This window comes from Salmo salar, chromosome 21 (genome assembly GCF_965601325.2).
Source record: "Salmo salar chromosome 21, fSalSal1, whole genome shotgun sequence".
In the NCBI taxonomy this organism is placed as follows: Eukaryota; Metazoa; Chordata; class Actinopteri; order Salmoniformes; family Salmonidae; genus Salmo; species Salmo salar.
In genome coordinates, this window is record NC_138311.1 from 34,780,710 (window position 1) to 34,797,944 (window position 17,235).

General features: G+C 41.2%; 1 pseudogene across 1 annotated transcript; it reads right to left on the minus strand.

Moving 5' to 3' along the window:
• Positions 1-11,050: 11,050 nt before the first annotated feature.
• LOC106594729 (guanylate-binding protein 2-like) lies at positions 11,051-16,999 on the minus strand (annotated as a pseudogene). The gene is made up of 10 exons (XR_014382056.1): positions 16,913-16,999; positions 16,433-16,656; positions 16,132-16,259; positions 14,974-15,083; positions 14,294-14,505; positions 13,552-13,794; positions 13,160-13,440; positions 12,835-13,047; positions 12,448-12,550; positions 11,051-12,162 (listed from the first exon to the last, which is right to left on the minus strand). The product of XR_014382056.1 is annotated as a guanylate-binding protein 2-like (transcript).
• Between the last annotated feature and the right edge of the window lie 236 nt (positions 17,000-17,235).

Genomic DNA, 17,235 nt, shown 5'->3' on the forward strand with positions numbered 1-17,235 from the left:
AGATGTTATGTCTCTTTATAATGATGATTTAAGAAGTAATGATAGGGTTGTAGATTGTTTTGTTAGAAAATATCAAAAGTGTTCAAGTATGTGTCCTTTAAGACCCTGTAATCAAGGCTTATGCTCACGTCAAATGTTTCAAGAATGTCACAAATGTTAAATTGTATCATTTTTCAAATAAAATGTGTTGAATTTAATCATAGTCATTCAAAAGTCTAACCACCCTGAGAGATCAGGATTAGGAAAAGGTCCGGAGACGTTCAGGGGTGTAAATGAGTTATCGTCATCCCTTTCAAAGGGGGAGGGGTTGTTAGAACATCTTTAGGGGTGCTGTAGCTCGTTGAAGGTTTTTGTTTTCAAGTTTGAATCTGTTGACAAAGCTTATAGTTGGGTACACCCGAGAGGGGAATGTTGAGGATTGGCAGGGCCTTAAGAAACTGACGCCACCCAGGAGGTCTTCTGTCATCAGCAACCTTGTGGGCTGCTGTGGTACCTTTAAGCAAGTCCATCATATGTGACCCCTTGACAACAGCGCTCTGAAAGATAAATTCTCCTTTGTCATTCTAAGTAGCGGCCCCCTTTGAGTCTTTTATCTTGTTCATAATGCATCTAACATTTTTCCTGTTACGTGCCGGAATGTGTCAACATGTCATGCATAACGTTATCTTCAACAGGCATTTGATCTTCAACCGGTAAGATCACAGGTACAGGCATTACAGGGGCTTGGCTCTCTCTAGGCACGTCATCTTTTAAAGGGTCCGGTAGGGAAAGTGTTAAATGGCTGGTCTCTCTCTCACCTTGTTTTACCAAGGCCAAATACCTTTGCAAGAGGTTTGTGTATTTTTTAACCTTATCATAGGGGTTCAATCCTTTTCGGTTCAAAATATCCTTCATGGCCATATCCAAATCATTTCCCGCTGTTTGCCTGATATTTTCAGGACCCTGTAATTGCTGTTTAAGTCTATCCAACTCTTGTTGAGGCACCAAGTACATTTTCTTTGCCGTCACACTCTGTGTTCAACCCCCACGTCTGGCAGCAATAAGGCTGGTGAAGGGCACGGCTATACTTAGTAAAGGTAGAAGAAAACCCCCAGACTGTTGTATGCTATGTCTTTTCTTTTGAACACTGGCCCTTTTATTGGCAAAGAGTTTGTTCGCGGTCTTTTGTCTCTTTAATTTTTTTAATTTGGTCAGGGTGAGTGGAATGCGTCCTTTGAGAAGATTCAAAGCAATCTCACATAGGGATAATATGAGATCTGAAGAACAGTGACCCAAGATGGCCTTCCGTTCTTTAGCGGTAGCCCCAACTAGGCTTCTCAAGAGCGGCAGGTTTCTTTTTAAACGCAGAGACATAGCGGTTCGGAGCCTCAGGTGTTCTGGAGTATTTCATTTTAAATCCACGATTAAATAAGAAAATGGTGCTTTGCTAGTGTCCTCGTAGCTCTCCATAAAGTAAAATTTCCTTCTAGGGTACATCTGCTGAGATAGTGTTTATTTGTAGTTTGGCTCTAGGGTTTTTGAACAAAACCATGTAATTGGCGTTTAAACTAATGGTACGGCTATTTTTACCTTGGTGAAACACATTCTGCACCAAGTAATGCATGGACAGGTTTCTATGATGAGCATCTTGGGTAAAAACTTGTGCAATTTCATGATGCCCACTACCTGCAAATAGCATATCGTCCAAAACCAGCAGATTGTTTTCATGAGGAGGTAAAAGTTCAGACAGGGATGCGGGTATTCCTTCAACAAATTTGATTTTTATTTTCTTCAACAGCTCATCATACAAAGGTTGATAACATGAATAACACCACACAATATTGTCAGGTTTCTGAGATAATACATGTTCAGAATTCTCTAAAATACTTTTTACAAAACAAGTTTTACCGCTATTGGATGGGCCTGCGATTAATGCCGAAAATGGTAGTTGCAACTAGGGATCAAAACCTTCTACAGCAGCCATTATATCTTAAGCTTTAAGACACACGGGACTTGTAACATAAGTCAGTAGCCAAAGGGCAAGGTGGTCCCATCAGGTAAAAGTAATCTCTTGTCATAGACTACCCGGAATCTTTTAGTAAGTGGGGCATTCTTTAGATGGAAGCCCTTTTTATCTCTAACAATCTTTTTGTAGGAGCTCAAAATTTCCAAGTTACTATTCTGTTTATGAACCCCTCGACCAAGCATGTGATTGATTCCAAGTTTCCTCCTGTGGTCCTCCTGGGACCACAGGAGGACCACTCTGTGATATGGTCACCATCTTTGAGTTCACTCGTTAAACCACCCAGATAGTTGCTAAGTGGGGGGGTTCCAATCACCCGGTTTGCTTACATAGACCACAGAGTCTGTGTCATGGTAAAGAACCCTCCTCTGCAGCTGCTCCATGAGGGTGTATAGTTGAAGTCGACCATAGGCCGTGGTAAATGCTGCAAGAAACACATTTACATTACCCAGGAGTAGAACCTATTTATTGTTATGTCTCCATTGCACCAGGGCAATGTCTTGACTCAAGAATGAAAAATGTGAAACTTCGTATTGGTCCGAAAAAACAAATTCCCAAAATTATTCAGGGTCTTTAACTTCTATGGGATAGGAGGCAGTATTTTCACGGCCGGATAAAAAACGTACCCGATTTAATCTGGTTACTACTCCTGCCCAGAAACGAGAATATGCATATAATTAGTAGATTTGGATAGAAAACACTAAAGTTTCTAAAAATGTTTGAATGGTGTCTGTGAGTATAACAGAACTCATATGGCAGGCCAAAACCGGAGAAGATTCCATACAGGAAGTGCCCTGTCTGACAATTTGTTGTCCTTCTGTTGCATCTCTATCAACATTAACGTGACACTTAAGGCTTCCATTGGCTCTCTAAAGCCGCCAGAAAGTGGAATGGGGTGTCTGCTGTCTCTGGGCAAAGTACAGCAACAGAGTTTGTCAGTGGTCATCCTGGGGACAGTGAGACTGAGATGCGCGTTCACGAGACTTTTTTCTTTCAGCCTTTGAATGAATACAACGTTGCCCGGTTGGAATATTATCGCTATTTTACAAGAAAAACAGCATTTGACATGTTTCTAAGTACGGTAATGGAATATTTTGAATTTTTTTGTCACGAAATGCGCTCGCGCGTTACCCTTCGGATAGTGACCTGAACGCACGAACAAAACGGAGGTATTTGGATATAACTATGGATTATTTGTAACCAAAACAACATTTGTTGTTGAAGTAGAAGTCCTGGGAGTGCATTCTGACGAAGAACAGCAAAGGTAATCCAATTTTTCTAATAGTAATTCTGAGTTTAGTGAGCCCCAAACTTGGTGGGTGTCAAATTAGCTAGCCTGTGATGGCCGAGCCATGTACTCAGAATATTGCAAAATACGCTTTCGCCGAAAAGCTATTTTAAAATCGGACATAGCGTTTGCATAAAGGAGTTCTGTATCTATAATTCTTAAAATAATTGTTCTGTATTTTGTCAATGTTTATCATGAGTAATTTAGTAAATTCACCGGAAGTTATCGGTGGGTATGCTAGTTCTGAACATGATATGCTAATGTAAAAAGCTGTTTTTTTATATAAATATGAACTTGATTGAACAAAACATGTATTGTATAACATAATGTCCTAGGAGTGTCATCTGATGAATATCATCAAAGGTTAGTCCTGCATTTAGCTGTGGTTTGGGTTTATGTGACATATGCTTGCTTGGAAAATGGCTGTGTGATTATTTGTGTCTATGTACTCTAACATAATCTAATGTTTTGCTTTCGCTGTAAAGCCTTTTTGAAATCGGACAATGTGGTTAGATTAACGAGAGTCTTATCTTTAAAATGGTGTAAAATAGTTGATTGTTTGAGAAAATTGAATTGTGGTATTTTAGTTGGTTTTGTATTTCGCGCCGTGCAATGCCATTGGCTGTTGGCTAGGGGTTCCGCAGGCGGAACGGGGTTCCGCTAGCGGAACGTCCGTCCTCAACAGGTTAATGATCGACGTTGTTAGCATAGTGATTCTCTGGGAAAGTTTGCCCCAAAGCGAGTTTAAGTACAATTTTGACAGATTTCTTTTGGTTTTGTTGACTTCTATTCTGTCAGGGTCAAGAAGTATACCTTCTCTGTCGTGATGGTCCTGAATGTACTTGTCTTTGCTCTCTTGATCTGTGACCAATGCAGGATAGCCTGAAGCCATTTGCTTGCATCTCAAGAAGGTCTTGATGTACTGTTTAATAAGAGTGTCTGATTTCCTGGAAAAGTTCCACACTTCAAAGATTTTTGCCACACGATACCCCATCTCTAGAGCCTTAGAGAATTCAACTGTGACCCATACACCTGTCAGGGCTCTTTCTTGATCGGAATGATCACAAGGCTTTTCCTGGTTGTCGTTTTCACTGCAGGTGTGACAAGGGGAAAATAAAAGCTTTCCTTGAGGTCCCTTGTAAGGCAACACTGGCAGAAACAAACCCTGAGGAGGGTAAACAGTTGCTTTGATCAGACCAAAATAGTTTTGGGGTAAGTCAAAGTCACGGTGAATAATTTCAGGATGCCCCATAGGATAGCATGAGGAACTCATTACATGAGGATAAAGGGATGTAAAATCTACACATCCTATTGTCTCGTCGGGTTGTGCTACATACGGCAATGTCAAAGCATTGGTACAGCCTCCATACAAGGCCTGTCGTGGTTCCAAGGGTTCTGGTGTGTCAAAGCTGGAAAGGAAAGCTCGAACATGAGGATCAGACTTTTTGAGTTCAGTCCACTCATGCTCCCACATCACATTCAGTTTGAACCCATAAGTAGCCTGTAAAGATTCCAATTTGTCTTGGAACTCCTGGTACATTTCCCCAAAAGTATTTTGGGTTAGGACACACATGGCCTGGGGCACAAAGCAAGATTTACAACCGTGGCAGAAACAACCGTTGTACTCAAACACGGTCTCAACACCGTCAATCTGTGTGTATCCATCTACGTGATAAGGCCCAAACGCCTTCTCACCCCTATTCAAAGCATGTTGAATAAAAATGTTTTTATCCTGGGCCAAGTACTCCAACCATTGAATGGACCTACTAGAGTATGACTTGAATTGGCGTCGGTAGTTGTCAGGCAATGGAATAACTATAGATGCTGGAGGTAAAAAGTGTGTACGATAGGTTTTCATGCATGCCGATGCAATAGTTGAACAACCCCAGGGGTCAATGCCGGCATCTTTGATTACCTCTTCTCTGAATCTGAGGCATCCTACACAAAGTGTAACCACATCGTTGTCACAGTATGATCTCTTTGTGGAAATCAAAGGTGCTATGACATACTGTCTCATACCATGTCATGAATCTCTCTCGCTCTTTGGGAGACATTTGATCACACCCGTACATTTCGGGGCTGGGATAAGATCCAATATAATGTAGATTCTCCTCAGATGTGAAGAAATGAGGAAACCACCCTTTCACAGAGTTTTCAAAACCCAAGGCCCTTGGCATTTGAGCCAATCTCATGGGTAAGAAACATAAAATGTCAATGTATCTCCGGTTGAAGGCGGGGTCTACAAAACACACGTTTTTACTACCTTGAGCTATGACACTGGGTGTAACGCCTTGTTGTATCAGAGGGTTCAAAAGAAGATAGGAGTCATAGGCTCTAGAATTGTGAGCTATAAATGTGAAGTTTCTGGACTGGGGTTTTCTGAAGTGTTTTAGAAAGAGTAGTGCACAATTGGGCCCCTCTGCCGACCACTTTTCACCCTTAAGTCATGGTAGATACAAAAATAGGCAAATTAACCCCTGATTGCTGATTAGTCTCAAAATAATAAAACACATTTCTCTGAATGTTCATCTTCAGCCAAGGGCTGAATATAACACTCGTCGCGTCCTGACCATTGTAAGAGGTCATTTGAGGTTGTGGGTTGTTCTGGAATTTCAAGAGAGCTGCATTAGCTCTACTGTGGTATAAAACCACAATCTTGATGTTCAGAACATTTTCAAATTTGACTATGTCAGAGAAAGCTACAGCATCCTGTATACCTAGACCCACGTCATTTTGGAGCTCCCTAGCCTTTTGTAAAGCCTCTAGATCAGTACATCCAGGGTTGAGTAAATGTGCTAGGGCTATTGCGAAGCATAACTGATTAACGGGATTGTGAACGTTTATGAGACATGCCCTTTTATTGTTTATGATTTCTGATTGTATGAGACTATCAAGTTTCCTTCTCTGACCCCTTCCACCTAGGGGTTGGTGTACTATTTGTAGTACGAGCTCGAGGGTCCTATCAGCTATGATGGATAAATTAGTAACAAGTTATGGTATGGGCGGGCACAAGCTATGGACAAACACAATTGCATTTTATCGATGGAAAGTTGAATGCACAGAGACACCGTGACGAGATCCTGAGGCCCATTGTCGTGCCATTCATCTGCCGCCATCACCTCATGTTTCAGCATGATAATGCACGGCCCCATGGCACAATGATCTGCACACAATTCTTGGAAGCTGAAAATGTCCCAGTTCTTCCATGGCCTGCATGGAAGTATGCTCTGGATCGACGTGTACGACAGCGTGTTCCAGTTCCGGCCAATATCCAGAAACTTCACACAGCCTTTGAAGAGGAGTGAGACAACATTCCACAATCGGCCTGATCAACTCTATGCGAAGGAGATGTGTTGCGCTGCATGAGGCAAATGGTGGTCACACCAGATACTGACTGGTTTTCTGGTCCACACCCTAACTTTTTTTAAGGTATCTGTGACCTACAGATGCATATCTGTATTCGCAGTCATGTTAAATCCATAGATTATGGCCTAATGAATTTATTTCAGTTGATTGATTTACTTATATGAACTTTAACTCAGTAAAATCTTAGAAATGTTTGCATGTTGCGTTTATATTTTTGTTCAGTGTATATTATGATTAAAGAATAGTCTTAGTTATAGTCTAGAAATGTTTTTATTAAAGCGCTATACTAGTACAGTGATCATTTCACCAAAACCTGTAAATACATATACTGTATAAGAAAAATAATACATTACTCTTGCATATAAAGCTTATACTGATTCTAAGCATGGCTATCAACTTGACTTTTCGCTTTACATTGCAAGATGGCGCTAACAAATGTGTACATGCTCAAGTAATACACAATCTTCCTGGTTAATCAAGTCTCAAATTTTTGCTAATTTCTGCTCAATCTTGCATGCTTTCTCAAACAGCTGTAACTGTATATGCATTTGTAAATCAGCTCCTTTCTTGAGTTGGGCTCTGGGATGTAACAACCGTTGAGCATCTGACCTTATGGTTGATTGTGGGGGAAAGTGTGTGTGTGTGTGTGTCCCACATCTATTGCAAGGGGGTAAGGATGTTAGGGACAATATAGGATGAATCACAATTGTTTGCTAAAATAATAAGTGCTTGACAAAAATGTAATGTAATGCAATGGCAATCCTGGTTATGGGTAACAATCCATTGCATGAACTGCCGACATTATTACCCATATTAATTGTTAATAATGGAAATGAAGACACGCAAGTTTTTGAATATGTATGTTTTTAATGGCTATATTTATAAAGCAGATTGAGGTGAGAGCATTGGAAATGCTTTTATCGGTTGATCTGCTTCTGTTCAGTGGGTGGCACTGTGTGCTCTTTTCGAAGGATGGGTCCTGGCCTCTCGGGGGGCCTAGGGATCCGGGGGGACGGGGGTGGTCTGCAGGTCACTGGCATGACAACCCAACTAGGGATGGGGAGGGGCTTTAGCAGGTGGAATAGTGGAGAACAATTGGAGGGTTACTTAGTAGCAATGCAAATATCAAGGTCCAGCTATATGGACACTCAATCACTATGGTACTTTTTAAATGGTAAATTTACAAACATATTATGATAGATTTGAAACTTGTGTCTGATTATGGTGAAATAAGTATAGCCAGTTATAAATGTAATTGCTTAGCAGATAAGAAAATAAGAAATATTTACCTGGCTCAAACAGAAGGTATATCATATCTATTGTTTACAGGAAACTCTTTCAACAATTTTAGATTAAGTTGTGTGGAAAAAGGACTGGGGGGGTGAAATATAGTTCTCCCGTGGGCAAAAGAACTCGAAAGGGGTGATGATATTAATTAAGTCATTTTGATCCGAATGTGCAAATTGTCCAAATAGATCCGCAAGGTAGATGGATGATTTTAAATATGTTATTGGACCATAAACAGAGATGGCTCATGAACCTTCACGGACCAAATAGTGATTATCCACACTTCTTTGAAGTACCTCAATGGACCAGAAAGGAAATCATACTACAAACTATCACCCTCATGCTCTTTAGGGAATTATGAGTGTCATGGATATATTGTAATTAGTGGATATATGGAGGCTTACATCTTCTGACCTCGTGAGATATACAGTTGAAGTTGGAAGTTTACATATACTTAGGTTGGAGTCATTAAACTCGTTTTTCAACCACTCCTCAAATTTCTTATTAACAAACTATAGTTTTGGCAAGTCAGTTAGGACATCTACATTCTGGATGACAAGTCATTTTTCCAACAATTGTTTACAGACAGATTATTTCACTTATAATTCACTGTATCACAATTCCAGTGGGTCAGAAGTTTACATACACTAAGTTGACTGTGCCTTTAAACAGTTTGAAAAATTCCAGAAAATGATGTCAAGGCTTTAGAAGCTTCTGATAGGCTAAGTGACATCATTGGAATCAATTGGAGGTGTACCAGTGGACGTATTTCAAGGCCTACCTTTAAACTCAGTGCCTCTTTGCGCGACATCATGGGAAAATCTGTCACGGTCGTCATAAGGAGTAGACCACACATTTTGGGGGGCTGCCTCTCAGGTTCCCATAGCTCCCTTCGCTTGTCCTCCCAGAGTTGACGTTCCAACTCCCATGTCCATCCTTCCCCCCGATGCTCCAAACCACGCTGCTTGGTCTTCTGTTGGTGGGATCTTCTGTCACGGCTGTCTTTGGAAGAAGAGGACCAAGGCGCAACGTACTTAGAGTTCCACATGTTTAATAAATATGAAACTCACCAAAACAATACAGACGAAAATGAAGCGTAACGTTCTGGGCTGCTCACAGGCAGCTACACAAACACAAGATCCCACAAAGCACAGGTGGAAAAAGGCTAACTAAGTATGATTCATAATCAGAGACAACGATAGACGGGTGCCTCTGATTAGGAACCATACTCTGCCCAAAACAAAGAAATACAAAAACATAGAAAAAGGAACATAGAACGCCCACCCTAGTCACAACCTGGCCTAACCAAAATAGAGAACAAAACCCTCTCTATGGCCAGGGCGTGACAAAATCAAAAGAAATCAGCCAAGACCTCAGAAAAAAATGTTTAGACCTCCACAAGTCTGGTTCATCCTTTGGAGCAATTTCCAAATGCCTGAAGGTACCACGTTCATCTGTACAAACAATAGTACGCAAGTATAAACACCATGGGACCATGCAGCCGTCATACCGCTCAGGAAGGATACGCGTTCTGTCTCCTAGAAATTAACGTGAAATTAACGCACCCAACTGGTGCGAAAAGTGCAAATCAATCCCAGAACAACAACAAAGGACCTTGTGAAGATGCTGGAGGAAACAGATACAAAAGTATCTATATCCACAGTAAAACGAGTCCTATATTGACATAACCTGAAAGGCCGCTCAGCAAGGAAGAAGCCACTGCTCCAAAACAGCCATAAAAAAGCCAGACTATGGTTTGCAACAGCACTAGGGGACAAAGATCATACTTTTTGGAGAAATGTCCTCAGGTCTGATGAAACAAAAATAGAACTGTTTGGCCATAATGACCACCGTTATGTTTAGAGGAAAAGGGTGAGGCTTGCAAGCCAAAGAACACCATCCCAACCGTGAAGCACGGGGGTGGCAGCATCATGTTGTGGGGGTGCTTTGCTGCAGGAGGGACTGGTGCACTTCACAAAATAGATGGCATCATGAGGATGGAAAATTATGTGGATATATTGAAGCAACATCTCAAGACATCAGTCAGGAAGTTAAAGCTTGGTCGCAAACGGGTCTTCCAAATAGACAATGACCCCAAGCATACTTCCAAAGTTGTGGAAAAATGGCTTAAGGACAACAAAGTCAAGGTATTGGAGTGGCCATGACAAAGCCCTGACCTCACTCCTATAGAAAATTTGTGGGCAGAACTGAAAAAGCGTGTGCGAACAAGGAGGCCTACAAACCTGACTCAATTACACCAGCTCTGTCAGGAGGAATGGGCCAAAATTCACCCAACTTATTGTGGGAAGCTTGTGGAAGGCTACCCGAAACGTTTGACCCAAGTTAAACAATTTAAAGGAAATGTTACCAAATACTAATTGAGTGTATGTAAACTTCTGACCCACTGGGAATGTGATGAAAGAAATAAAAGCTGAAATAAATAATTCTCTCTACTATAATTCTGACATTTCACATTCTTAAAATAAAATGGTGATCCTAACTGACCTAAAACAGGGCATTTTTACTAGGATTAAATGTCAGGAATTGTGAAAAACTGAGTTTAAATGTATTTGGCTGAGGTGTATGTAAACTTCCGACTTCAACTGTATATGGCGGAGGCTTAATCAAGATAGTCGTCTTGACTTTTTCTTATGTCATTCTCATTGGCACCAAAAGTTTAAAAAGTGTTGATGGGATAGAATGCGGTCGGACCATCGGATAATTGGCATATACATTACTCTTACTGAATTCCCATGTGGGCGAGGATATTGAACATTTAATCAAAGCCTATTGGATGCTAACTTTTTTTTAAATTAGGACAGAGGAATTTATAAGTACATTTTTCAGACATAACACAGGTACTGTAAATCCCCTTACTGTATGGGACCATTTTAAATGTGCCTTTAGAGGCCATGCAATTCAGTACTCATCTCTAAAACAACAGCAATTTAGGTCAATAAGAAATGGGGAAACTTATTCAAAAAAGATCAAGTGTAAGATATTTTAAAAAATAAAGCAAACTATAGATAACATTTTGTTACCATAGAAAGGTAAATTCCTGTCTAATTTTGGAAAAATCCTCCTGATTGATTATTTAGTCATATCCCAGTTTACCTATTTGCTTATGGTCTTACCTACACCTAGCGAACAGTTCTTTTTATTATTTGATTAAAAAAAAAGATTATATTTTATTTGGAACGGCAAGCCGGACAAACTTAAATGGGCCTATTTATATAATAAATATGAATTCGGAGGGCAGAAATGATTAAATATTAAAGCACTAGACCTCGCACTAAAGGCTTCAGTCATACAAAAATAATACTTAAATCCAAACTGGTTCTCCAGCAAATTAGTAAGAATGTCTCACCCTATGTTCAAGAATGGCCTTTTTTTTCTCCCTTTATTCAGATTACAACCTCTCACTTTCAGTTATTTGAAAAGGAAATCATCTCCCAAATATCGCTATTTTTAAATCAAGTCATAGCAAGTAGGTTGCAATTGCAATTTAATCCATCAGAAAAGACAGAACAAATAATACAACAAATATTGTGGTTACACTCAAATATACTAATTGATAAAAAACATAAATATTTTTATCGAAAAAATGTAAAGTATAATCTTCGTAAATGATATCATAAATAGGACTGGTGGAGTTATGTCACACATGCAGCTAACAAAAACATATGGACATTTCTGCACTACCCAACACTAAAACCAACTAATTGCAGCGTTACTGCAAAAATGGATGAGGAAAGTGGAAGGGGGAAAATTAAGAAACTTGTCTCTTTGTGTACCTGCTCAAGTAATACACAATGTTTCTACTTCATAAAAGCCACCTTCATGAGCTTATATTGACAGAAAGTGTTGGCAACGTCCATTCCAAATCGAAGAACAGGCATGACTGTAGACTCAAGGAAACCACCTCCTTCCTTCTCAGGTGTGTTTCTCTTCTTGAACTCCTCTATCTCCTGTCTCATTAAGTCAGCCTTCTCCTTGTGGCCCTTCTCCAGCAGATCCTTCTGCTCCTGCATCTTGCACTCCAAGGCCCTGTGGAAGTCCCGTCCCTGTTGCTTCAAATTGTCCTTCATCTTCTCTTCCATCTGCTTCAACTTCTCATCTTTGCTTCTGCGATCGTCCTCCATGGTGCGCTCCATCTCCAACCGTTTCTCTTCAGCAGCCTTCTTCTCCTGCTCCAGCATAGCTGATCTCTCCTTCTCCTCTGCATGGTCCAAAAGAAGAGTTGAGGTAGGAAAACACAATAACTTCTAGACTACTCATGTTCTCTTTCATATGGAGGCAACAGACAGCCCCTGATCTTTTCCATGTTCTGGAGTAGGCCATAACTTTTAGGTTAAACTTTAGCCCGCATACGTACTCTTTCAAACATCCCAGATCTATGTTGACTTCGTGCAAGACTATCACATATTTATTGTGAGAAGTCACTCCAACCAGAAACCTGAATTCAAGCAGAAAATAACATCCCAATGCTATATTTTGGACTTACCATGGATCTTTTTCTCATTTTCTGTCCATTTTTTGTCATCCTGCAAGATGGAATTCTTCTCTAGACTCTTCTCCCTCAGGAACTGCTCAAGAATCTCCTCAGCCTGCAGAAAACACCCTGAAAGGCTACATGTTTTATCATTGGTTAATGGCAATCTAAAACCGGTTGGATGTGTTTCTGGTATGATGCTGTAGATGCCTAGAAATACTTTATGGAAGCTAATGTGAATCATAACAGTAACAGAGGTTGATAGAAACAGCAATCCATCTACGACATTGAAACTACTGTGAGTCGATTGACCTGAAAGACGAGAACAACTCCAGTGTTCAATATGGATTTTTTGATAAATGTTTCAGCCATAGCAAGGATTCAGCTCGAAGCTCTTACCCTAACTCCTTTGACGGGCTCGGCTCGGTACTGTGCCACCATGTTGTCATGGTGATTGCAGTAAAGCTCATATTCTCCAGGTGTAGCGTAGATCCCCTCCTTAATCTTCTGGGCCATCGGAGCAGACAGCTTCTCCAGAAGGGACGCACACTTCTTCTCTGAGGCATCCACGTTCTGGATGAGGAGGTCAGCGTAGTGCTTTGCAATGACCACCTGCAGGAGTCAAGACTGTTTAAGGGAAGCATTTGTAAAAAGTGGTCCTTGACAGAGTTAAGAACTAAAGCAGTGTTTGTGCCAGGCACCGATCTCAAATGATGACCCTTACCGCCAACGCTTTCAAGAAATCGCAATTTTCGTCTTTGAAGGATCGTTTCATGAAAGCCTGCGTGGCCTGGTGGTCTGAGCGGAGGTGATGAGCTGAAATCTAACCCATGGCCACAGGGAATAAGGCCTTCACCTCCTCCATGCCCCTCTGGTACACCGCCAGGCCCTCATCCACAGCAGCCTGGTTCTCAATTTGAGCCATGGCCAGCACCGCATTCTCTAGACAGGGCACAGAGCCTTTGGCTATGGTCTCCACATAGGTGTTAACCAAGTGGCTGAGCACTGCAATCAGAAAAGAGGCGGGAAGAAAAATATAAGTGTATACATTTGGTGGTACAATAACATAGGCTACATTCAATGCATCTGTGCAGAATCTGCTGATATTTGACTTACTTCTCCCGGTTACTTTGTGGCCCCCTTTGACAGTTTTGGTACGGCTCTCCTGGAAAATGAAGTGGCAGAAAGTATCTGCAACCTTTCGGAAGCTTCCACACAGGTCAGCTTCGTCCATGGAATCCAGATGGGGCATGTTGGCAGGAGTTGTAGGGGTGGGGAATACAAAGCACTTGCGCGAGGGGAAGTAGTTCCGGATGCACTGTCGTGGGAGGTTGTACATCAAGTTATTTTTACCCCCACCTGAATGATAGTCAGCATTCACCATTACAGTTGACATTAATCTATTTTTAGGGCTGGTTTCCCAGACACAGATTAGGCCTTGTCCTGGACACAAAAGTGTGTTCATTGGAGAATCTCGTCTGGAGGCCTAATCTGTGTCTGGGAGACTGGCCCTTTGTTGACCATCCAAACACACAATCATTAACAGACAAGCATATACAGAGATATGCTTAAATTAACATGAGGAAGAAGACTTTATGTTCAATAAACCAACTGGATAAAATAATTTGGTTTATGTGTCTGTTTGATTATGAGTGTAATCCTATATTACATTTTCATAGGAATGATTTTATAATAGGTCATTTTGACAGGCAGAGCCATCTCAATCATCTTGTTTCACAACCCCTATGCTCTTTGTGAGATAGTGATTGTTCCAACTGAATAATTGTTCATGGGGAGCTCTATTCTAGAGACATTGTGCACAGTTGATCATTGGGGTGGTGGCTAGTGCTAATGTCACCTTTTCTGAGTTCCAGGGAATGCTCCAGATACTCATCTTCGGTGACGTTTCTACCGTCGATCTCGAGTAGTAGAGTGAAATCTCTGATGGCCCACACAAAATTCGGAAAGAACTGCACAAACTGGGCGTCCCCTCCTTCCTCGTCATCGTGAGAGGATGAAGCTGCACTGGAAGAATTCACCTTGATCCGCTCTGTCAGCTCACTCACATATCTATAGGGCCGGTTGAGGATTGACTGATAAAAGCTACCAAAGTTCAAAAAAGAATGTGCATCTGCATTGACATGTGACTGCTACAGTTGTACAAGGACTTGCTATACAACAGTTATAGCATACGAGCAGTTTCAGTTTATTTTTGAATGGACTGTGTCCACATGCACTGAGTAACCCCTAAGGGAATGGATCCAACAAAGTACAGTGTGTTGAACATTCTGCAAACACTTAATTAATGCTGTCAGTAACACAATATATTGCTCCAGGTCTATAAGGACATTTTGCTCAGCATCCAACAGATATACAAACATACAGCACTTTCACTTTCAATATGAGAGGGAGTTCTAAGAAATGGCCCGGTTGGGGGAAATTTCCCCTACCCATGTGACCTGTACACCTGTTAAAGTCAACAGGAGAGGAAACAGGGGAGGTTTGCCATGGGGAAATAGATATTGGTTTAAAGGATACTGGAGATTCTCCACGGCTTGATTGTCGATGGTCCCTCAACTGTTGTAGACCAGAGTACTGCTTAACAGAATGGCCAAGGAGAAGATCCAGGCATCATTCTTAGAATCTCCCTGAAACAAGTATGACAACAGCGACATGCCTATTGGTGATATGGCTAAATTAAATGAAATCATTTCAAATACACTATATATACAAAAGTATGTGGACACCCCTTCAAATTAGTGGGTTCGGCTATTTCAGTCAAACCTGTTGCTAACAGGTGTATAAAATCGAGCACAAAGCCATGGAATCTCCATAGACAAACATTGGCAGGAGATTGGCCTTACTGAAGAGCTCAGTGACTTTCAACGTGGCAACATCATAGGATGCCACCTTTCCAACAAGTCAGTTCGTCAAATTTCTGCCCTGCTAGGGCAGCTCCGGTGAACTGTTAGTGCTGTTATTGTGAAGTGGAAATGTTTAGGAGCAACAACGCAAAGGCTCAGCCGTGAAGTGGTAGGCCGCACAAGCTCACAGAACGGGTCCGCTGAGTGCTGAAGCTCGTTGCGCATAAAATCGTCTGTCCTCGGTTGCAACACTCACTACCGAGTTCCAAACTGGCTCTGGAAGCAACGTCAGCACAAGTACTGTTCATTGGGAGCTTCATGAAATGGGTTTCCATGGCCAAGCAGTAGCACAAAAGCCTAAGGTAACAATGTGCAATGCCAAGAGTCGGCTGGAGTGGTGTAAAGATTGCTGCCATTGGACTCTGCAGCATTGGAAATGCGTTCTCTGGAGTGATGAGTCACGTTTCACCATCTGGCAGTCCGACGGACGAATCTGGGTTTGGTGGATGCCAGGAGAACGCTACCTGCCCGAATGCATTGTGCCAACTGTAAAGTTTGGTGCTGTATTTTATTGTTTGGGCTAGGCCCCTTAATTCCAGTTAAGGGAAATCTTAACGCTACAGCATACAATGACATTCTAAACAATTCTGTGCTTCCAACTTTGTGGTAACAGTTTGGGGAAGGCCCAGTTTGCACATGACTTTGGAATGAGATGTTAGACGAGCAGGTGGCTACATACTTTTGGTCATGTAGTGTATGTGTGTTTAGATATTTGTTCACTGTGCTAGATTACTAATGTGGATTTTAAAGAGACTGAACGTTGACCTCTCACCTTCTCCACGTCCCCCAGCCCCTCTGTATCCAGCAGCACCAGGGTGTGGTCTCTTTTTTCAGGGTGAGGCACACACCACATCCAGATTCCCTTAGTCTTGGATTGGATGGTGGCTCCCAGGGTAAAACCTAAATCAATATTTCAAAGACCGTTTTAAGACAAAAAAATTGAATATACTTTTTCTTCTGAAAGAAATGTACAGATGCAAAAAATTGGGAATTGTCTATTGAGGCACAGATTATACCCAAACCAGTTTGTGATTTCAGATATGTCTCTCAGCATCAGTCAGTCTCTGTCTCACCTTTTCTCTTTCCAGCCAGCTTGTTCATGAGGTAGGACTTGCCGGTGCGGTACAGCCCGACCACCGCCACCACTATGACTTTCTGGTTCAGTCCCGTCAGGTACTTGATGGCACCAGGAACTACATGAAGCTCGCCATCGGCGTTTTCATCCAGGCACATTGGGGAATCCATGGTCAAGTGGCTTCACAGGATGATCAGCCTACAGCTCCCAGAAATATTCAATCTATAATACAATTATGAATTAAATATAGTTCAGGTGAATTATGTGAATATTATATAGACTAGGACTACTGCGAAGGTTATGTAAGAAATATTATTATGATCTGCATAATTAAACAGCTGAGCCATATGCATACACAATTAAAAGTGAAGTTCAAATATTGTCCAATGCTAGCTTTAATTTCATTACGAAATTTGTCTTCAAACATGTAACTGTTTTCCTGCTTTGGAAAAGCATTAGTCGATAGTAGCCCACTCACATAAACGACCTCTCCAAAAGCCTGCTCCAAACCAACTGTAAAATTGCAGAGGATGTCGCAATATCGAGTACCTATTTCAAGGGGGTTTCAACTAGTTACCACAGCCACAAAGTCAAAATTGTCTGTTATCAAAAAAATGAATGAAAACAAAAAATAAATGTGCTTTTTGGTCTTAATTTAAGGTTAGGGCTAGACATAATGTTAACAGTGTGGTTAAGGTTAGGTTTAAAATCACATTTTAAGAATGTAAATTATAGAAATAGGCGAGGTCAATGACGTTGTGGCTGTAGTAACTAGTTGTATCTATTTGTCTATGTTTCATC